Source organism: Gavialis gangeticus, unplaced genomic scaffold, assembly GCF_001723915.1.
Source record: "Gavialis gangeticus isolate Ggan-Ray unplaced genomic scaffold, GavGan_comp1, whole genome shotgun sequence".
NCBI lineage: Eukaryota > Metazoa > Chordata > Crocodylia > Gavialidae > Gavialis > Gavialis gangeticus.
In genome coordinates, this window is record NW_017729033.1 from 18,321,528 (window position 1) to 18,322,159 (window position 632).

Sequence of the window (632 nt, forward strand, 5' to 3'; positions counted from 1 at the left end):
AATTTATTGAGTTTTTACAAGATGTATCTGTTGTAGACTTGTTGACTTTTTAACATTTCTTATTCAATGCTTATATAGTTTTATAGCCTGGACTGTTATCTTTAAAAGCTAAAAAAAATATAATAATAATAATAATAACATTTCCAACTTTGTTACATTTTATACTGTTGATGTTACAATCCACAGATTTGCATAGCATAATTTTTTTAATGAGCAACTCTGTTCGGTTTATTTTAATACTGTATTTCTTTGCCTGGCAGCAGCAGGTGTGAAAGGTGTGAAATGAACACTAAATAAATCTATTCTGCTTTTGTTAACACGGCAACTTACTTTTACCAAAACAATAAAAAGAAATGACTTGTCAAGTTTGTTTTCCCACTGTTTAGGGTTGTTTAAAACAACAGAGCTCCTGGTTTTCATATTTTTAAGTCTGGCCAGCCCATCAGTTTTCTACTGATAAAAACATTTTAACCAACGTTATACCATTATAAGCCCCACTGTGGGCATAGTTATGCTGGTATAAAGGTACCTTATATTAATCTAGCTTATTCCCTTCCTGTAAAGGATTCATCCGTATCAACATAAACACCCTCAAACTGGTCAGCTTGAACCCAGCAGGAGTTTTTCCACCG